The sequence below is a fragment of the Rhinolophus hipposideros genome (assembly GCF_964194185.1).
Source record: "Rhinolophus hipposideros genome assembly, chromosome: 18".
In the NCBI taxonomy this organism is placed as follows: domain Eukaryota; kingdom Metazoa; phylum Chordata; class Mammalia; order Chiroptera; family Rhinolophidae; genus Rhinolophus; species Rhinolophus hipposideros.
In genome coordinates, this window is record NC_138064.1 from 22,765,954 (window position 1) to 22,789,594 (window position 23,641).

Here is a 23,641-nt window from a genome sequence, read left to right on the forward strand (position 1 = left end):
TAGACAGGCATAAATTACTGCTACCTCTCCTTTTCTCTCTCTTCTCTCTTTTTTAAATTTACATTTCATAGTGTAGGACGAATTGAAACATTGAGTAATGGACGGTGCTAACAGACGGTGACTATTTATTGTGCTTTCTTCATACTTGGGGCATTTTATATGTCTCAACTACTGAACTGACTGATACTAGAGATTAATCAAATAAGGGGACTTTAAAATTTTTATTTGTGGGGGAGAAACTTTGGTTTTACAAAGGAGCTGCAAATTAGACTTTAATTGCTAACTGAAAGGAATGGTTGAAATATATAGCCAGGCCAAATATGAAAAAGATAGAAAAGTCAAAGTAGTAAAGTATACATTTCCTCTTATATAGAGTAAGTACAGAAGCACTCACTAAGCTGACATTCCTTCCATAAACTCACTCAACTTTCATGAAAACAATTTTTTTTTTTGGCGGGGAGAAAGACAATTGTGTCTTGCCAGCCATAATATCTAACCTGCCTTAATGGGGAGAACAACAAAACAAATACCTCTCCTACTTGATTCATTTTTAATTTATAGGCTATAAAACTATCAACTAACTTCCTCCCTCCCTCCCTTCTTCCCTTCTCTCCTTCCTTTCTTTCTTCCTTCCTTGTTTTTCCCCAAATAATCTTAAAATTTCCAGAACACTGGTTTTCTTCTCACTATTCAGGTGGTACATGCTCCCTGCGAATTTTATTTTTAAGCTCAAATATGGAGGCTGTCTTATGCTCTGAACTTGACTGGATGCCAATTTAAAAATATATACATTTCAAAAGAGCCAATAGTGGTGAGACTTTATAATTTCTTTGCTAATTTTTTCCCCCAAAATTAAGGCTTGACATTAAATTGGAACTGAAATGCCCATTAGAAGAAGGAAGGAAATGAACATTTATTGAGTGTCTACTATGTGCCAGAAATTTTCTGTACATGATTTCTTTTCATCCTCATGACAACACTGTGTGAGAACTGTTATTTTCTCTAATTCACAGTTTAACAACTGAAATTCAGACATTCAGTAGCTTGCCCAATGTAATACAGCTACTAAGTCTATATGAAGCCTGAGTGTGGAGGCTTTCCTACTTTATTCCATACCAGTGTCTCCGCTCTTAATTTTGCAAAAGATACCCATAAGGTGCAAAGATGCCAAGGGGCTAAATTGGTCTCTGAGTTTGAATTGGATAATAGGTCCTTTGACTCAGTTCATCCCACTGTGCCATTGGGAATACAAAGATGGGGGACATAACCCATGAAATTTGCCCTAAAATTAATATTCACGTTAAAAAAAATCTAACAAAATTTACCATGTTTATTTTTTAGGGAATGGAATCTATGAAAATATTTCCTATTACTGAAAAAAATTTCCTGTGATTCCTTATGTTTCTATCTCTTCCTCTCTTCAATGCCATGAGTTGATCATATCCCAGAGGTGATGACTGTTATTCATAAGGAATTTTGTGTATGGTTGTAGGCAAAATAGTTTTTCCATCACCATGGAACTGGAGCATAGGTCAGATTACGCTGGGCCAAACTCCAAATCTATAGCATGGATTTTCTAACAATTAAGGCAGACTGTCCTAATAAATCTGTGCAATTGTATGAGTAAGCCTTACCTTATTCATATTTCTTTCTCTGCTTGCTCCCTCTCAACTCTAGAATTGGCATGCAGTAGGGACTTTCACTACAATGAATAGTTTTGCATATTTAGGTTAGTCCTTTTTTCTTCTCACCAGAGTTTACATAGAACAAGAACTCCATGATAGAGATGTTTCACATAGCTATTACTAATTTTACAGATGAAAATACATGATTTGGTGGGTGAGAAGAATTAGACTAGGGGGAAAGGATTGAAAAGAAATTAAGTTCAATATTGTGTTAAGGCTTCCTATACCATTACTTTTGGAGATTTGGTAAACAAACAAAAAAAAAACAAACACATGCAAAATCTGAACATCTTGCAGCCCCAGGAAACCTGCCTTAGAGGTTTGCAGGAAAAGGGCTATGCGTCCTCTTCCTCAAATATACCTTGCACCGTTTCTCAAATATATGGTTCCTCAAATATATCTTGTGATTTCCCTTTTCTGAACTTCTTTGTAAGATGTTCCTTCTGAGATAACTGTCCTCCTTTCCTTCTCTTCTCATTGTCAAGTTTTCACCCACCTTTCAACACTAGGCTTAAATACTACCTACTTCGTTCAGCGCTCTCATGCACTGAGTGTTGGGAAGTCCCTTCTGTGTGTGACTGTAGCAGTTGGATTACAGATCTTTCGTCGCACTTACCATGTACTGTACTAAATGTGGATTATTTTTTATGTCATCTTATCTTCTTTATAAGATAATTGTTTTTATATATCACAAAATATAACCTTCATTTTATTTATTTAACTTTTTTTCACTTGGCTTCCAGGACATCATGCTTTCTCAATTTTCCTCCTCTGTCAATGGCTTTTTCTCCTTGGTCTCTCTGTTTCTTCTTTGTCCTTCTTTATTTTGGGGGAAGGGTGGTTTGGAGAGAGTTGGTTCATCAGTCCAGGCTCTTAACTATGTAATAAAGCTCAGTTAGTGGACTTGATTGATATCTTCACTCCCTAAGTGATTTCATAGAATTTTATGGCTTTAAATATCTATATGCTAATGACTTCACTCCCAACTCTATATGTCCATCCTGCATCACTTCCCACAAATTCAGATTATCTCCACCTGCAAGATGAATCGCCTTCACTTGCGTCTTCACTTGGCATTTCAAATAAAATTCATCCAAAACAGAAATACCAATTTCCCCTCACAAAATCTGCCTTATGTTCTATCTTCCCTTTTTTAAGTAATGGCAACCAATATCTTAGAATCATTGATTTATCTCTTCTGTTTAATACGTTTGTCCAATCTTTCAACACTTCTTGCTACTACTGTCTTCAAACAATATTCAGAACTTGACCACTTCTCAATATTCCATGTCTATGACCCTGATGCAAGCCTCTATTATCTCTCGTCTGGAGTACCCAGTGGCTTGCTAACTGTTTTTTCTGTTTCTATACTCACATCCTACAGTGTATATATATTCAAAAGAGCAACCAGATTGATTTAAGTATTATATTAAAACTTAAATCAGATACTGTCTCCCCTTGTTCAACCCCTGCTAAATCTTTCATCTCACTTGTGGTAAAAAACAAAGTCCTAATAATGGCTTACAAGGCCCTATATAATTTGGCCCTCTGTTACCTCTATGAACTCACCTCTTACTACCTCCCACCTCAGGCATTCATTATGGCATCACTGGCCTCCTTTCTTTTCTTCAAAAAGGTCCACTATTTCTCCTGGTCAAGGCCTTTGTCATTCCCTCTGATGGGAAAGATCTTCCCCCAAAGGCCTACGTTGTTTTCACCTTCACTTCCTTCAGTCTTCCTTCTGATTTCCCCACTATTTTCCCCAATATACAAAGTTCTCTGATCATCCTATTTGAAAGTCAAACCTCAACAACCTCTCTGCTAGTTACTGTTTTTGCTTCTGTTTTTCTTTGTTTTCATAGCCTACTTTTTAAATTATGCAAGAGAACCTGACTCAGAGTGGATGCTCAATAAACCTTTTCAGGTTTCATTTCCTTGGTGACTTCTTTACACATAGTAGGTGATATATATATATATATATATATATATATATATATATATATATATATATATATATATTTAATCAACAATGAGAAGCTCCAAATTACATTTTACACCAGAATAGGGAACACAGATTTTTTCCATTGCATGATTTTTTCACAGTTAACAAGAATTGAAAGTGGTTGTTTATCAGAAACAGGTGTGTTTCATCTGTGTATAGTAAAACACTAGGTTTCAAAGAATGGAAAATTTTGGTCGTCCAAAGCAGAAGGGACTATTGAACCAACAACAGGGACATTGAGCCAATGGCCAAGTTAAAAGAGTTAGTGCCACATAACTAGGAAAATACTTGTTCAAATGCTCGAAGGGCACCTTTGATCATGTTTAATTAAAGAAATTATAAAATGCACTTTTCACTTAACGTCATCTTACCACAACCACAATTAGGCAAATTTTTTTCAAGTATAGGAGCCAGGAAAGATAAGGCATGGTGGCTTTCTACTTGAAGCCCCATAAATAATTTTATATGCCCAAAATGAAACAGTTAAAAATGAGGTTTTTTTTTTTTTTTTTTTTTTAGAGAAAAAAAATTAAGAGCCAATCGTAGCATAAAGGGTTTTCTGTTTGATACAGCGTTATTCTTTATATTTTTCCTTTACTCTTTCCTCTCTCTGAGAACCCGATGGCATGAGATTTCATTTCATAGATTGAAAATAGAACACAGAATCCTAGGCAGACTTAAGAGCAATTGCACAGAGCAATCCATCATGGACTTTGTGACTCTCTTACATACCATGAATATCCTGAGACCAGGATAGTTTTGCCCTCCAGCTGGCCCAGTGCCCCAGCACTGTGCTCCTTACCGGTGTTTCTTACCCAGGAATAATGGTATAACTGAAATAGATACCACACAAATCAGAAGAGTCAGTCCATTCTAATCCAATAAAAACGATTGGCAATTCTCAGAGGTCATTGACTTTAGGATCTAGAAATAGAAATTCTCATCTCTGCTGTCAGATACTGTTCTGCAAAAAAAGCTCCAGATCCAATTTTGAATGACCCAAACAATTTTCAGCACCTCTTGTGTAAGTACATAGAGGATTTATTGACAAAAACATGCTGTGCATGTCTTCCCCCCCCCCCCCGCCAAATCAGTAGATTGGCAAAAATACCCTGGATATTTAAGCATAGTCTCCTTTGTCTCTTCCCCTTATCCCTGCCAGACCTCCATAAGATAAATGCCAAAGAGAAGCTCCCATCCTCTTGTGTCTGTGATGGATGATTTGGGAACAGTCCAAGCAGTAAAGGAGGGATTTAGCCCAGTTTCCTTAACTTTAGCCTCATTTATTTATGAGAAGGTTGTGAGAAGATTTGCAGGAAAAGTCACAGTAAAATACTCCACTGTGTGGCTTTGCATTGAGACCTGTGCTTGGGAGTAATCGTCGTTGTCACTGCTTCAGCATTCTAGGGGGGAGAAAAAGACTTGTGCAATGCACAGAGTGAAAAAAAAGAAGATGCAATAAAGTAAGGGAAACCAGGAGTTGTTTAGTTTGATTCTTTCTAGCGCCTCACTTTATCATTAAATCTTGTGCTCAAAAATTTTTTCTTTAAATTCCATCAAACTTATTTCTTGTTTTCTGTTCTCACTTCTCCACGTGCGAGAGAGAGAAAAAGAGAGAGAGAGAGGATAATTGTTAACCTACAGTACTTCATTATTTCTCAGAATGACCCTCAATGGTACAAGGCAGTAATTTGCCCATTTGGAAAATGAAGGAACCAAGACTCAGAAGGTTTAATAATGTTTACAGAGAAACAAAGATAATGGGCAGGGGTAGAGCACAAATTCAAACTTAGGCGTCCCTGACTTGGAAGCTTGGAGCTTAATCACTCTGTCCCCCTCCCTCCTATATACAGAGAAAGAATGCCCGCTATTTGCCCACTGACGCAGTGTAGGACTGCAGCAGGAATCTCACATGCCACATTCATCCCACGTTTCATAGCCTGCACACTTTCTCCAGGCATTTCCGTTCTCTCTATTGTGAGAACAGAGTCCTTCTGGGTAAGGAAATATTTACTTCCATGTTAATCATGGAGATAGTGGTTCAAACAGCATAGCAAGCAGAACATGAAAGCCTTGTTTAAATTAGATAGCTATATTCAATGTTCCTGTCGCTTGTTTCATTTTAATTTTCAGTTTTAAAAAACAATGTAAAGGAAGAAATAAAGGAGAAATCATCTGCCTATTTTTTCCTAATATTTTATTATGGCACATTCCAAATAGAGAGAGAGTTTGAAAGTTTGACAAAGTGAATACCCATATACTCAGCATCTCGATTCTATGATGTCGCTGGCGGTACTTTTCACCTATCTATCCATTAACTTCTCTATCCATCATCTATCTTGTTTTTCCAATGCATTTTAAAGTTAATTGCAGACATCAGTACTCTTCACTGTTAAACACTTAGTATGCACATCGTCAAATAGGGTTCAATATTTATTGACTTTTTATGAAGGTAAATTTTATGTAAGGTAAAATGCACAAAATGTGTATAATTTGATGCTTTTGATGGGTATATACATATGTGTAACTACAGCCTATCTCGGGCTACAGAATATTGCAATGTCGAATCCAATACAGTCCTCACCTTCTATCCCACTGTCCACAGAGATAATCATTATTCCAGCTCTTATATCGTAGATTAATTTTACCCCTTTCAGACTTCATCGTCATTCAAATGATTCACATAGTAGATACTAATTTGTGTAAAGCTTCTTTTACTCAGCATAATCATTTTGAGATTTATTTCATATTATTGTCGTGATTTGTTCCTCTTTATTTCTGAGTAATATGCCAGTGTATGCACATAGCACAGATTGTTTATTCATTCTTCTGTAGATGAAAACACGGACTAGTTTTTAGTTTAGGCTTTTTAACAATGAAGCTGCTGTGAATATTCTTGTATAAGTCTTTTTGGTGTACAGATGTTTTCACTTTCCTTAGGTAAATACCTAACAGTAGAATTACTGGATCACAGGGTAGGTGGCTCTTTAGTTTTATAAAGGAACGCCCAGATCGCCAGATTTTTTCCCAAAGTGGTTGGTTGTACCATTTACATTCTCATGTATGGATGTATGGATATTTGGTGGTGCCACAGCCCTTCAACATTTAGTGTTTACCCTCTTTTAAATTTTAGGTTTTCTGTTGTATATCTCACTGTGGTTTTAATTTGAATTTTTTTGATATTCATGACATTGAATACTTTTTAATGTGGCTATCAGCCATTTGATTATCTGCCTTTGTAAACTGTTTAATATTTTTGCACATAAAAAAATTGACTGTTGAGATTTTTTGCTTGCCTTATTTTGAAAACTGATGATATTGAATCCAAGTGAAATCACTCTGTTATTGAATTAGTTGTCGGAAAAACTCAGTCATCTAAAACCATCCAAATTGTACTAGCAATTATAGATAAGTCAGATAAAGGACTATTAGGTGCAGTCTACAATTTTAAAGAAAAAATAATATATGGTTTTTATTGCAGTTACTCCAGGGCCGATGTGGGCCTATCCTACCTGGAGCAGAACATGACAGGACAAATTAGCCTGAGACCTCTCAGGCAGTCTTTACTTTTCAGTTTAACTTTCGGAAATTGTGAGATAACCATCTGATTTGGTTAACACTTTTCTGAACCTGTCCTTCAAACCTGCCACTCTTTCTCCACCATTCATTATTTCCTTGTGAAACTCAAGTGGCTATCCTACTCATTACCCTCCGTATTATTTAATAATTCTATAATATCTGTGGCCAAGTGCTGAACTTAACAATGGAGGATCAACTTGAGAAGGAGCAGAGGGGTGATGAATGCATTCCTCTTATTACCATAAAGTTGGAAAATTATGACCATATGCATGGACTGAGCCCGAAGGGTAGAGAATTCCCTCTGTCTCCTTATTATTCACCCATTGTGCTGTTCTAAGTTCCTTTAGTGGTCAAAGGGTGACAGAAGCAATACATCAGGCCTTTGCTGTAAAATGTTATCTAAAGGCACAAAGTGGACCTGGAGGACAGATAGAATTCTACACTGAGCCCTGGGATTTATGATAAAATTCTATAACCAAATAAAAAATATCTGTGACTACATTTATGTGAAGCAATGGTGCCATTCTTTGGCTGGTTTAGGTAATCACAGGTGCACATTCTTAGTCATACTAGAGATATATCCCAATAGACATTTTGGGATCTGTTTTGAATTTAAAGTGGAAGTTCTAAGACAGATTTGCAATTCTTTTCAAATTCTCTTTCTCTCTCTCTCTCTCTCTCTCTCTCTCTCTCTCTCTCTCTCTCTCTCTCTCTCTCTCTCTCTCTCTCCAGTGGAAAACACACATTGTGGAAAAACACTAGAAAAATATAGAATGTGGTTCAAAAATAGTATACTAGATATATATACACAAAAACATACTCTTTTGGTTTTGATATATTATTTTTTTGTGACACCTCTGGATGTGCATTGGGCCCATGTGAAGGGAAACATTTAAATAAATAAATTCCATGAACATAAAACAGGAAACTTAGCAATGTGCACAAATGGTAAACAAAGCAAGACTAACTGACTTTGGGTGGTGAACATACAATGTGATACATAGATGATGTATTACAGAATTGTACACTTGAAACTTATGCAATTTTACTAACTATTGTCACTCCAATAAATTTTAATTTAAAAAAAGCAAAAGAAATCAAAATTAAGAAAAAAAAAGACTGAGGATCACAGGGACCCAAATTCCAATTCAATATTGGATAAGATACACTATGAAACACGGTTGAAAACCCAGTTGCACGGTTAAAAACCCATTGTTTTTAAATATGCAAATTGATTATCTGAGGAAGATCAGCTATTAGTGTTTCAAAGAGAAATATTAAGGTGTTTTGATCAAAATTGAGAAATGGTAATTTTTCTTTCCTCATCACTTCAACCGCTTCCCCATCACTGCAAATTTAATATCTTCACCTAAGACAGGCAATGAATGTGTGCTCTTTGAATTTATTTTTTCCACCTCTGCAGGGTAGGAAAGAAATAAAGACTTTGGAGCAGTTCTGTATTTTTTTTCAGAAAGAGGCCAGCACATGCTAAATTGTAAATATTAGACGGAACTATATGCTAATGAGCAAATTGAACAATCTTATGGGAAACCAGTCGTTTATCCTTTGTCCTTGCTTCCACTTCTTTCCCCTTTCCCTCTGGACTATTGAGATGAGTTCATCAAAGAACCAGGTGTGCCTCTTTTGGAGCATGGCTGGGCCTATGTGGTCTCAAGGCTGGTGTGCATGCAGCGAAGCAGCTTCCTGGTTCAACGACTCTTTTGTAAAGTAGAACTTTCCAGTATGCGGCCTCAGTAGTGAGTTGTAGATTTACAGCAAGATACTCTCTCAGCCCTTCGAGGTCCAGGGAGGACCTGGAGTGGCTGACATCCTGCTTTAGTGGCCTCTCACTAAAAGAAACATTGAAATGATCCATGGATGATGGCCCCAAAACAAGTCTGAAAGAAGGTCCACTGACACTGCAGCCATCTGACAATCTGAATAGTCTTTCTCCACCTGTAAGTTGTGTGCTACACATGCACATGTAGTCAGGACGCAGATTCAGATTGTGCTAATTGTGGGACCCTAACAGATTGCAGCTCAGTTCAGGTCTCCACTAACCTAAGATGGTGGCACACAGGTTGCAGGGGCAGGGAAGTTTTGCACGGAGTCTAGCTGAGAGTGGCAGCCTCAATTTCTGTCTTCAGATGTATGAGATACTTATGTCAGTTTTTGACATTTGGGCTCTCTTAGTAACATTTAACCTTGTTGCGTGTTGGATGCTTTTAACATTCTAAGTCCTCACTTGAAATTTGTGAAAAAGTTCCAGTGAATTAAAAACCATGTTTCCCCGAAAATAAGACCTACCCCGACAATCAGCTATAATGCATCTTTTGGAGCAAAAATTAATATAAAGACCCAGTCTTATTTTATTATGAGACCAAATATAATGTAATATAATATAATATAATATAATATAATATAATATAATATAATATAATATAATATAATATAATATATAATAAATATAATACCGGGTCTTATATTAATTTTTGCTCCAAAAGACGTATTAGAGCTGATTGTCTGGCTAGGTCTTATTTTTGGGGAAACAGTGAATCACTTTGCCCTCAGAAATGCCAACATCAATGACATTTGTTGGTGAAAGACATGGATGAGTTCTTCAAATGCAAGTAGTTTAAACATGAAAGTTAACTCATGTTTCTCACTGGACATTTGAAAAGTTTTTATTTGCAAGTATGACACAAATTCCACATGCAATATTTTCCGTGATGCTTTGTGTCTTTGTAATTATATAATGTCAAAAAAATGTAATGCTTGTTTTCTAAAAAGATATTTGTACACAACCGATATTTATATAACCGTTCCAGTTTCTTCCAGTGAGCCATACAAATAGTATCATTTCTTTCTGTATGCCATGACAAGAAAAGCATAGGGAAGCCCTGCAGTGAGATATATTGTTAGTCTCCATTTTATAGGTATCAGCTACTGATCACCTATGAACCAATGTTGTTTATCTTCCTCCCAATACCAATCCATTAAAATTTCCTCCTCTCCTGAGAAATTATAAAACACAAAGGAGTTGATAAACACTGACCTGTACTCTATAATGAACATGGTGTGGTTTCAAAAGTAATTATATAAACAGCAATAATAAGTGATACACAGGATTACTGCCTTCTATCATCAACTCCCTGCTCCTCCCATGCATGGCTGGGAGAACAGACTTCTGCATTTCTCTGCTACAGATAGCCCTCTAGCCTCTAATTTGCCTGCTCTTCTGTTCCATGCTCATGCCTTCCTTCTCTGATCTGGTACTGATTGCAGAAAGTCTCCAGACACTCTTTCCAAATACTTTAAAAAGGTATTTTAAAATAAACTTTCTTAATTTATACAAAATGCAGAGCCATTCAGGCATGCTATTTGTAAAAATAATAATAAGTAAAAATGTGTAGAAGAGAACTTAGAGTAATTCTTTCTAAGCCCTTCCCCAATCTCACATCTTTTGTCCCAGTAATGTTTCTCTCTTCCCTTCTCTCCTTTCTCTTCCCCTCCTCTCTCTCTCTCTCTCTCTCTCTCTCTCTCTGATAATACATAGAATGTCATCTCAGCCACACAGATTTCATTAACTGCAATTCTTTGGTTCATGAATATATAACCCTACCTCATGCCACAAAGATTTGAAACCATTTTAAAAATAGCACTGCAGGAGCAATTCATGTGTTTCACTGAGTTCTATACTTAGCTCATTAAATTGATTTTAAAAATATTGTACCTCAGCAATTTCAAGAGAATACTGGTGGGAGAAACAAAAATTGTGTTTGGAGGATTGGGGGTAGAGTATCATTCACTGGAACACTTTAACCAGCAGGCTGGGCTACTATATCGTAAGGACTGGAAGGCTGACAACCCTTTAGCATTTCTCTGGGGAACTGATGGATGGAGAGTCAGATTGCTTTTATTTCTGTCCACCTCTACTGCCACCACTCCAATCCAAACCACTGTCATCCTTCACGTGGGCAGCCCAGTGTTGACCTAGCTGATCTTGCTTCAGTTCTTTCTCAAGAACCATCTGTTCTCCTCACACAGCCAGTTAAAACATGTTGCCTTTCCCCATACTCTGACTCACAGCCTTGCATCATCTGTGCTCATAATTTTTATTCTCTTCCCTGATCATACTGGTCCAGCCACATTTGTTTCTTGCCCTTCATCAACCACTCTTAGCCTTTCATATACTTCAGACCTTCACACTTTTTATTCTTTCCATGTATCGTATCTATTCCATCTATCCTGATCTTTACAAGTCTAGCTTTTTCACATTGATCATATCCCAGCTCAAACCTCACTCATGTGAGAGCCTTTACTGACCACCCTACCTCAAAAAGCACCCCTTTTCAGAAACCCTCTCGGGCTTCTGATTTTATTCTTTATAGCATTATCACATTCTGTATTTATTTACATCAATGTGCCTACTTGTGTGCATTTCCCATAAAGCTGGGAATGCTCTCTCATTCCATTGCTGTATTTCCAACATTAGAGCAAGGATTAACACTAATTGATGATTAATTCTTACAAAATAAAAATGTATTTTTACAAAAGATGGGTTACATAAGAACCTAGATCCAAGAACCAACAAGAAAATGACAGTCTTTCAATTTCAAGCATACAGGTTATTATCAAGTATAAAAAATCCAAGTATAAATGAATATCTTACTTGTGCAACTATCTCATTTGCTTTTCTCTCTTTTCTACTTCCCAGGCAGCAGGGGAAATTATGCGTCAGGGTAAAATCTAAGATGGCGGCACATCAGCCAAATCTTTGCTATAAAATGTCTCATGGTCCAAACAGTTTGTTTTGTTCTTTACCCTGTGATTTATTTACCTAGAATAAAAATGTCCACTTAATCAGTACCCATGATCCCCATCAAGGGGGCATGAGGAACGCAATCTGACTAAAGTGAAATGAAAATGACCAGCAGACTTCACCCTTCATGGGCATTTCATATTTTTCAAAAGAAACTTATTAATCTTTTCCCTAATAGGAAAAAATCTTTGGAGGGGTAATTTTGACTCCCACATTCTGAGTCTTGGGTGAGAAGAAAAGGATTTAAGAAAGACTGCCAACATCTTGCTTAAGGCATACCAATCTACATTAATTCCTAATGAAAGTATCATGCAAGATTCACTCTTCCTTGTAAAGTAGTCAGGCATGCTTTACCAATATTCCCTTTCTATCAGTATTATATTGGTAGGTTTGGTTTGTAAAACACATATATTAAATAATCAGTCACCAAAAGCAATATTGGATCTATATTAACATTTTGTTCACGTGCATTATACTTGTGCAACCTTGGTGTATTTGTACCAAAATTCCACTGGCAGTGTTTTGCTTTTGATCTGTGAGCTATTAGAAGCCCTGTTACTACAGATGAAAGGAGTTAGAAAGTTCTATATCATAATGCAGTGTGATCAGTAATTCACAGAGCAGGTAATTTGCAATGACTTGCCAAGCCTTTGATTGTACCGGGTTTATGGCTATTAGCAGTTTCCCCTTTCAAATTTGTATGGTTCCATACTTCCTTTTTGACCTCTTTTTCATCATTTATGGTCCAATTTGGTAGTGAAAAAACATAACTGCTTGCTTAGCGCACGGCTGTCATTCAAACCCCAGTGACTTACTGAGCACTTTGACATTTGTGATGATGAAAAAAACATTAAGCAGGTGTACAGAACACTAACCAGGTTCCCGCAACCGTGCTTTATGGGATTCACAATGTACCTCTGGGCCATAAACTGATTCAGGCTTGATTTTCTCTATCAATTTAATCTCAGTGTTCAAACTCCTATTCAAGGAAGGAGGCACAGTTTACACTAAAATCGAAGTTAAATAAAATCCTTAATAATAATGTTAATATAGGACCTCATAGGAACAATTGGAAGGGCAAGACTGCTTGCCCCTAAAATAATATGAAAGTAGGGCACACACGTCTACTTTGAAGTCATGCAATTAGGAGTACTACTTGATACTGGACTATATAAAATTTAAGCCCTATAAAATGTCTTTAGCAATGAAAACTTACAGCTCAATGGCATGCTTTAGCCCCTTAGCTGTCTGAATTGTATGTACACCATGTGAAGGAAACTTCATATTATTCTGTGGAGGTTTTTCTTTGCGCATTTAAAATTGGTCATCTGTTGTACAGGTGTGCAGTACATGTTGGTGTGAGTTAGTCTGCCCTCATGTGCAGTTTGTCTGGGAGATATGGAAACCTGCAAAACTCAACATAGTCCAGGGCCCCAATTAGTGTGTTTGTGGCAGCATTCAAAGTCAGCCCCGCTGATCACAGAGAACAAGTGGTCAATGAGTCCCCAGCTCAGTACTGGTTAGACATCTCAGAGTAATCATTCAGACCCACCGTCATTTTCAGTTTAAAGTGGCACAAAACCCAGGCCCATACAGACACAGACACGCACCCCCCCACACACACACACACAAACACCCCTAACAACAAAAGAAAGACCGTTGTCAAGATCATTTCCTGTCATCATTCCAGTCTGAGAAGGAAATCAATTTTTCAATCATATGGAACAGACAGACTTTGCATTTTGACTTTCTGGATGTTTAAAACTTGTTTAGGAAATCATTAAAAAAAATTCTAAACCTAGAATAGAAAGTTTTGAATTGTTTTATATTTCTCAGTAGGGGCTTGGAACAGAGACCATAAAAATTGCATCCATGTATATATAATGCAGAAATACCTTATTGCCATGGAAGCTCCTGGAAGAGGAATGATAGGTAAATTGGGAAGATAGGACGGCAGACACATGCTTACTTGTGGAGGGTGAGGACTATTCACATAGAATAAATGCATGTGAAGACCAAAGGTGGTAAGGGCAATCCATGCATGCATAGTGACTAATACGTACAGAGCATTTGCACAGAGACTCGTGGGTCATTTTCAGCCCCAGTTGAGCACATGGAAGGCAGCAACATTAGTTGCTTCTCTGAATCCAAAGTAGTCAGAGCAATAATATTCCCTGCTTGTCTAGTAAAATACAATGACATTGTGTTTTATTGTATGGACAGTTACCTTTTCCTTACCATCTTGCTGTTTTATGGTAACATTTTTATCTTCTCTCTACACATACCCATTTCCTATTCAGTACAACGACCATGCCCACTTGCCATACACCTTCCTCCCACCCAAATGTGTTAGTCAAAGAGCAGTGACATGAAGGAGCCTAAGACAGGAAGTTCAATTAAAAAACAAGGCAATGTGATGCTTTATGAGTTTTACAGAGATGGCAAGAAATGTTATATCTGCTGTGTCCCGCAGGCTGGTTGTAATTTCAGTGTAGAGTGGAAATGTTCCTGAGAAATTATTGATCTTGACTTCTACCAGGCCTGCAGTAAAGCAAAGGTAACAAATAATGTCATGCTTGAAGTTGGTGAAAAAATATTTGCAGTCATGGTTGTAAGTTGGGGCCAAACTCGGGAGCACTGAACCCAAACCCAAAAGCACCCTGACTTTTTCCAGTCTCACATCATATTTTTATTTGTTTAGTTTTACTGATGAGATTTTTAGGTTAGTTAACTAGTACTTCCTGCTAACCTGTTTTGATATTTTATCAGGTCTTACCTAAAAACATATGCTTGTTTTGAGTACATGTGCTGACAACTACTTAAATGCATCCCTCTTTATTTATTGCAACCTTGGCCTGTGCTTTCATCTTTTTCAAAGATTTTGCATGATCCTTTGGTGTAGGTTATTTAGAAAAAAAATGAATTGATGAGGTATAACCTTCCAGGAAAAAAAAATAAGCATCCCATAAAGAAGTGCAAATATAAACCAAACAGGGGAGAATAGGCAGAAATAGTTTACTTATATGTAGAAACATGTATGTTTACTTATACGCATCGTCTCTATTTTTTCTTTAAGAGTTCATTCATCTGTGGCTACAATTATATTATTTGCATTATAATATGAGATCTGAATGAATTCTTTCCTAAAGTAGAAAAGGAAAATAGTTTCACTTTATGAAATTACACTTAGCAGGTTTATTTGTTCTCTCTTAACTTGAAACCCACACTATTTTATTAAGGCTATGGTTCATATTTCAAATAGCAAGAAATCTTCAGGTCTCTCTCTTTTTTGCCCCTCAAAATAAATCTACAAAGCACCTGGATTTAGAAGAACAACATAGATATATTGCCCATTAACTCTGGAAACTAGCAAACACTTCCATAATAAAAATAAATAGTGTGTACTGTAATCGATGAGGAGGCAACATCCCACATTGTTTATTGATTCATAAGGTTAAGATTAAAGTAGGATTCTTGCCTGTGTTTATCAACAGGATTTTTTTTTTTTTTTAAAGCCGTAAGTGAACCTGGAATCCCACAAACCAATCAATAAAGTTTAAAAGCTTCAGTGAATCTAACCCATAACAGGTCCTTGTTTGGAGAACATGCTCAAGAAACACATGTGCCTTTAAGAGGTCTTGAAAGACTTTACACCCATGGACCATTACCATTTCCAAACACCCTGCAGCATTACCAGCCCAACATATGCTGACTGTATATCACCGTGACCCTCTCACTAAAGCTCTTTTGACTGGAGTGCTTTTAATACCCACTTTCTCAGCTGAGCTCAGGAGTGATTTGTTTTACATGCCACATTAATCCTTTCCACATTTTCTGGATGAGGCAACCACAATTCCACTTGTGAGGTGTTTCTAAAACACAGTTATAGGAATAAAGCAGCAGGGTCCCAGACTTGACAACTTCCCTCTAGGCAGCTGACAAAGTGGGCTATCGTGCCTCGGTTTAACTCTTCAAATGAGCATTTGTGCCCAGCCACGAGGGTGGGCCAGGCTTCTAGGCCAGTAGGAGGCCCCATTTATTGAAGGCAATTTACTCTCAATTAAAACGCTGTAGGAATCTCCATAGACGTAATGCCTTATTGATACTAATGCATATTAGTAAAATTAAAATCAAGAATAAATGGAAAAGAGCAGTAGAACCAAAAATATATAAAACCCACCTCAGTAAAACCAAACAAAATTTATACATTGTACCTTAATAATTATGGGAAGAGATTTTAAAAAAATAAATAAATAAATGGGCAATTAGTGTTCAAAGCAAGGCTTTTATTATGTGGTAATTTTACAGTTTTAACTTTAAAGCTACCCCCTCCCCAATATATTCCAAGACCAGTGAACTTCTGTGGCATGCATTTATAAACTTTTCTACATTTTTAATGTTCATTGAATATAAGTAATGTAGGTTTTTGAAATTTCAGGTTGTCAACAAGGCTAACTGATTGGACCAACCAATTGTTAAAAAAAAAGTTTTTACATGTCAGCACTTGGCTGATTTTATTAACTTGTTAGTATTACGCTCCCAATTTTATGTGTTAAAATCTAACTGTACAAGCAACTTGAGGCCTAAAATTATGCCTTTATCCAATCCTAATTTATTGTTCTTCCCTCATAAATTTTATTTGCAGCTTCATTGGTCTGAAAAAAGCAATAAATCAGAGCAAGGTGAGTTTTACATAGTTTAGATTGAGTCCCCTATTTTCACTTGAAATTAATCCAATCCATTTCTTCAGGTGTCATTGTCATGTAGCTAATAGTATGTCTCTAAGCGAGAGGTCACTTGAGTCAAAGAGATCTTTTTAAGGTACAAGACATCAGTTACAGGTGCTCAGGTGATAAATCATTTACATAACTTATGGGGAAATTGATGTAATGTTTATAAAATATTTAGCATTCTGTAAGTGAAAAAGAAAACATACTCCCCTATTAATTTCTTATCTTGGGCTGTCTTTCTAAGATAATAAGAAATGTATTTCACTGATATGTGGTATATAAAACTGAAAACAACAAAGGAACAAGACAAACAAATAAAGAAACAAAAACTCATAGACATAGACAACAGTTTAGTGGTTACCAGAGGGTAAGAGAGCAGGGGAGTAGTAGATTAGGGTAAAAGGGATCAAATAATATGGTGATGGAAGGAGAACTGACTCTGGGTGGTGAACACACAATGTGATACATAGACGATGTATTACAGAATTGTACACCCGAAATCTAAGTAACTTTACTAACAATTGTCACCCCAATAAACTTTAATTAAAGAAAAAAGAAATATAATTCTAATCATTTTCAAAAGAAGCTTTCTGGAGGAATGATGTACAGAGGTTTTATTGCCACCTTTGAAACCCTAGTTACTGAATTGTGCTGTGCATAACAGTGCTTATTAAATATTTATAAAATAGATGATGGATTCAAACATACCCTTTCACATTCTAAACAACAATCTAGTTAATAATAATAATAATAATAATAACCAATATTTATTTTAGTACTAGAATGCCTTCCTATCAAAAACAGATATTTTCTAGTGTTCTTTAAAATGAAAAATCAAATTAAGTAAAGAAAAAAGACAATGATTATAATCTCGCTCTTATTTTCTGTACACACACACTCACATGGATACACACATGTGCCACACTTACTAGAGACCCTAGTTTTAAAAAATTAATATATAATTAAAGCAGAATTAATACATCATTTGTAGAAGTGAGGCAATGTTGTCTGTATATTACGGATAAATTGTTTTAAATTTATAATTATGTAAATGTATAGAACATTCAAAAGTTGAGTTTAAATAAATTTGTCAACAATTGTTAGAGAAATGTAACTAATTTAATCTATGGTTTAAAGTTGATTTGATAGAGAACTATAAGTCGTTTAATCTATGATTTAAAATTGATTTTTAAAAATGATTTTTAGCTTTTGGAACTCTTATCTCAATATCTAGAGTCATCTCAAATGACAGGATGTTTTCAAGAAAAAGCAATACCTACATATAAAGTTGCCTGTCTTAAACTTTCTTTCAAATGATCTGCTTTCAGTATCTTTAAAGAAAACCTTCTAGTTTACTTTCTTTCTCTAAATTTTTGTTTCTTTAACAGAATCTAGAATTCCTTGGCTAGCTTAGAATCATAAAAACATTGTTTTTTACTCTGCTTGGACATTTGCTCATTTGAGTTTGGGTTCATATTTAGTTATATCCACTAAAATTGCCCATTCCTCTTTTGCCATTGGGCATTTTTTCAATCTTAACAAAGCCAAGTCCATATTATAGGCCTGCTGGCCAACATTCCAGGTAAATGAATGGTTTTAAAGAAAAATGGTGCTATTTTTCAAAAGCCTGACATTTAAAAAATACAAGTCCAGAATTGAAACCTTCAATAATTTTTCCATGCCTATATGCTACAAGAAGCAAATGGTTACCCAAATGAATACATCTGGGATTATTTTCAAGCTGTTATTCCCCACCAGGGAAAATATTTAGAAATGAGACTCAGTCTTTGTGCTAGAACTACAAAGAGTCCAGCCATCTTGATGCTTTTCCATATTGTTTAATGATTTTCCTCATATTGTGTGGTGACTTTACTGCCCTGTTTCGTATGCCTTCCTATTCACCATTGGTAACCATTTATGTTGGGTATGTTCCAATTTCAAAATCTGTTTTGTGGCATTTATAGCTTGCAGTTAATAAGGCTATTCCGTATTTTTTTAATATAAAATATTAAAAAATATACTTTGTCATAGAAAGCTAGAGGAAATGATTCAAAATTTAAAAACAGCTTTATTGAAAGATGGAGTAACCTTGCCTTTAAATTGTTAAGTGAGGTTGACTGTCGTTGAGAGGTAGCATTCTTCTTCTAGAGTCCAGGAGGTGCAATATTAGGTCCGTGAGTGTGTGTGTGTTATATACATACATATGTGTATTATATGTACACATCCATATAGAATACAGTAAGCATATGTATATGTACACACACACACATATAACAAATGCAAAAGGAAGGGTAATCTATATATCTTACTTTTCAACCTCAGACTTTATAACACAGAGCCTTCAACAAATATGATATGTTTATTTTCATTATCAGCTTGGGTTTTAGAGTTTTTAGAGTTTTAGCTTCCTGTGAGTTCATGTAAAACAAAAAAAAATCAGTTTGTAAGATGCATAAATACATATGCCTTGGAAACTAAAATCACCAGAATTAACTTCAAATTAAACCGTAAAAAATGATTATTATTATAAAAGCAGCCTTTTACTCGACATATATCTAAAGAGATCATGTTAATAATGCTATTATTGCCCCTTTTTAATTCAGTCTAAATTAGACATTCAAATATATTTCCTAATTTCAAATACATTAGATTCAGCTCATCAATTACTTGGATTTCTTATATTTAAAATGTATCTTAAAATGTAAAATGCATAACAAACTAAGAAGTTTTATGTTTAATTTTTTCTTTAACTCACAAATTAAAAGTGACTAGAGATTTTAATTATCACCAAATTCCAAAATACGATAAAATCTTCTGAAAATATAATTAATTTTTAATATATCTTCATGAATTCCAGTTTCAATGTCATAATGTCTTTAAGGGAATAAAGATTTTTGTAAGAGAATACAAGCTCTAATTACTTAAGAGTGCACAAATAATGCATAAGGTAGAAGACGGCTTGCATAACAACGATGTGGCTCATCCATTTCCACTTTTGGAGTTCTGCAAAAGAGAATATTCTCAGCTCTAATCCACAGAGGTAAGAATGAAAAACCTTGTCTTTCAGAACTATTCTTATGATTTTGAATAAGAAAATAACACCAATTTTAGGATATGGGCCTCAATGAAAGTGTTTATAGAGCATATCGCGTTTCCCGAAAATGAGACCGGGTCTCATATTAAGGTTTGCTCCAAAAGATGCATTAGGGCTTATGTTGAGGATATTTCATCCTGAAAAATCATGCTAGGACTTATTTTCCGGTTAGGTCTTATTTTCAGGGAAACGGTAGCTCTACCGAGAGCTAAAATCATTTCTGTGAACACAATTTGGAGGTGTTCCCAACAGTTAACATCACCTGAATGAATGCTGTGATATGTGCAAATAGGCAATATTTGAGCTTGTGATATTTATATTTTAACAACAGGACATCAAATTAATAGATATTTACATATATTAACTTTCATTTGCTTTGTTGCAAAGAAGACAACGTATTTAATTTCACCAAGTTATGCTTCATGTTAGCTACTTGTGTGGACATCTAAAAACAGATGGTTTTGAACTAATAATAATATATACTTATTTTTCTTATTTTAAGAGTTGTAAATGATGATTGGAAAGCATTTGTCAGCATGAGAGCAGAAATTTAGAGAACCCCCGTGGTATCACTCTACAAATATAATGAAGATTATCGATGTATACCTATATAAAACATATATATGTTAACAGATTCATGTGTATTATTTCTGATTTTTCACATGTATATACAAGTGTATACACTAATAGTTCATATTATTATATTATTAGGTACAAAATGTTATTATTAATTCACAAATACTGAATAGAATTTTAGGTCCTGTCCTGCGGCTTCGTACTTTCACTTAATAATTCATGGACTGCTTCCTCTGCCAATATAAAATGATGTGCTCCAATATTTTAAATATTGCACTGTATTCCCTTAAAAAATTACCATTTATTTAACCAATTCTCTATTGATAAAATATTTAGATTGCTTCCAAATATTACCTGTGAAAAACAATTCTTCGATGAGCATTCTCTCATAAACAGTTTTCCACACTTGGACTTATATAGGTATTGTGTAATTTTTGAAAATATGATTATTGGATCAATACGCATGCACATTATTCAATTTATCGATGCTAAATGCTTTCCAAAAAACTGTAATAATTTACATTACCAACAAAATTGTCAGAGAATGCCTGTTTTATCACTCTTATAAAAACATGTGTTATCATAATTTCTCCTTTTTTATTTTCCTTTTAAAAAATAATACAAACAATACATGCTAATGTAAGAAACTTCTAGCAATACAGAATTACACACACACACACACACAAACACACACACACACACACACACACACACACACACACACACGAGGTCTGACAATTAAGTTCGTGAACTTCTTGCAATGATGTTGCTAATATTTTTTTATACCAGAGGGATTATTCATTATGAATTTGTACCAATTTGACAAACAGTTTACCAAGTCTGCTATTTGGAGGTGCTGAAAAGGCTGTGTGAAAAAGTTAGACAACCTGAACTTTTCACCAACAATTCATGGCTCTTGCATCACGACAATGCACCAGCTCACACGGCACTGTCTGTGAGGGAGTTTTTAGCCAGTAAACAAATAACTGTATTGGAACACCCTCCCTACTCACCTGACCTGGCCCCCAGTGACTTCTTTCTTTACCTGAAAATAAAGAAAATATTGAAAGGAAGACATTTTGATGCCATTCATGACATCAAGGGTAAGAGGACGACAGCTCTGATGACCATTCCAGAAAAAGAGTTCCAAAATTGTTTTGAAGGGTGGACTGGGCACTGGCACTGGTGCATAGCTTCCCAAGGGATATATTTCAAAGGTGACCATAGTGATATTCAGCAATGAGGTATGTAGCACTTTTTCTAGGATGAATTCATGAACTTAATTGTCTGATCTCTTATATCACAAATTTGGTCTTATGCATATTGTTTTATGATTTGAGTTATTTACTTAATAATTTGTCATTATTAAATTAGAATATTAAATTAAATTAATATTATTATTAAAATAATATTAAAATATTATTATTATTAAATTAATATTATTAAAATTAACATTAAAACAATATTAAATAATCTATTAAATTAGAATAGGTCTTGCCCCACTAATTTATTGAATTATGATTACAATTATTTGATTGTATTGTAACATTTCATATTAATGTCCTATTTTGAGATATTAGAATTAGAATCTAAATAAGTAAATATTTATTGAATGAAACCTGTTGGAAGACACTAGGTTGTGTGTTTGGTTATATAAATATAATAAGTTAGGTACTTCTCTTTAGGGAATGCATAATGTACACATAATACATAGAGAATAGAGAAATATATGGGTGAAAGTAGCTCTGCTTGAAGCAGTTTTTTTAAAAAGGTGAACATTTAGGTTGGATATTTAATATTAGTAGGAACTTGACATGGGACCTATATGGAGGCTTATATTCTTGAAAGGGCAATAAGATTTACATCACAGTACTGTAGAGAAGTAAAACAAACAAAAAAAACCCCACAACTTTGGGGTTTGATAACATAATGTCATGCTTAGATAGCATTATAGATTGCGGGCAAATTATGAAGGGCATTTATGCTATGCCAATGATTTGGAGGTTAGTAGTGATAGTTTAAAGTCATTTAAAACATTAAAAATTATTGTCTAACAAATCATTTATTTAGAATAACAAGGGACTACATTGGAATTGAGTTTGCTGTTAAAGAAATGGGACTGTGGGTGTGTCAAAACACTGGGTGAGAGATAATTAGGGCATGTAGTAGCAGTGACCTAAGGGGTAGGGGAGAGAGGATGGTTCAAAGACACTGGGGAGGTGGGCTCTATCAGACATGATGAATGAGTGACGGATGTAAATGTTAAAGAGAAATGAGAGGGAAAATGAAGGAATTATGCTTGATATGACTAGATACCTGTTAGTGCAATTAGTAGAAATGGGGAATGTAACAGGAGCAACAGTCTTGGTAAAGGTGGTGAATTTATCTACTACATATTTCTTGAGAACAGAGCAGGCATTGTGTTGGGTTGTGGGAATATGACATGGCTTCACTCATGGAACTTCTCACATAGGAGCAGAAGAAATACTAGAAGTATTTTTGTAAGTCAGTGTGGTAAGTGTTTTCAGCAACAGTTATTCTGTCAGAAGTGTCCTCAAATGACATTCATTAATTCTGCTTTGTTAGGCTAGGATAGAAGTCTTAGAGCTGTGTAGGCATTATAGAAACCAAACAAGAGGATTTATTCTCCGGTGGTATTAGTGTGGAACAGGGAGGTATGTGCAGGCACCTAGCCTGACGTTGTCAAGCACTGGATGTCCTCAGGGAAGTGAGTGGCGATATGGCTGCTAAATAGAAGAACAAGGTAATTGTGTTGAAGTTGTGGGATGTTCAGAAGACAGTTAAATCCATATCTAGATCTGGGTTAGAAGCAGGCATATGATCTCTTAGTCTCTTCCCAATTTCAGTTGTTCAGACTTAAAAAATAACGTGTTAACACATTGTATGAAAAGCAGTGTCCTGACCAGGATCGTGGGTAGTACTACATAATAAACCAAAATACAAATTCTGTGGGCAAAATGGATAAATATTCACAAGACATGAGATAAATAACGCCTATTTTGTTTTCGTGTGTGTGTGTGTGTGTGTGTGTGTGTGTGTGTGTGTTTAAACCCAACAAATTCAGGTGATATTTTGCTGCCAATGAGTTTTGTAGAAAAAAAGGAGCTTTATGGAATTCAGGATGATAAATAA